The sequence below is a fragment of the Zea mays genome, unplaced genomic scaffold, assembly GCF_902167145.1.
Source record: "Zea mays cultivar B73 unplaced genomic scaffold, Zm-B73-REFERENCE-NAM-5.0 scaffold_323, whole genome shotgun sequence".
NCBI lineage: Eukaryota > Viridiplantae > Streptophyta > Magnoliopsida > Poales > Poaceae > Zea > Zea mays.
This window is the reverse complement of record NW_023366952.1, coordinates 17,501-17,732: the sequence shown is the minus strand read 5'-3', so window position 1 is coordinate 17,732 and position 232 is coordinate 17,501.

Genomic DNA, 232 nt, shown 5'->3' with positions numbered 1-232 from the left:
GGACCTATGGAGAATGTGGTCAGAAATCCATAATAGAGTCCGACCACAACGACCGAATTAATTATCCTCATCGAGAAACTTAGACTACTTTAGACTACTTAAGTAGAAAAGATTTGAAAATCATGGCATGGGTCTCCTTTTTTTCTTTCTTTAGAGTTTTCTATATGCACAATTTCTCGATGTTTCGATGAGAATTTCTTGACTTTCCATATATAGAAAGAGATAGACTATA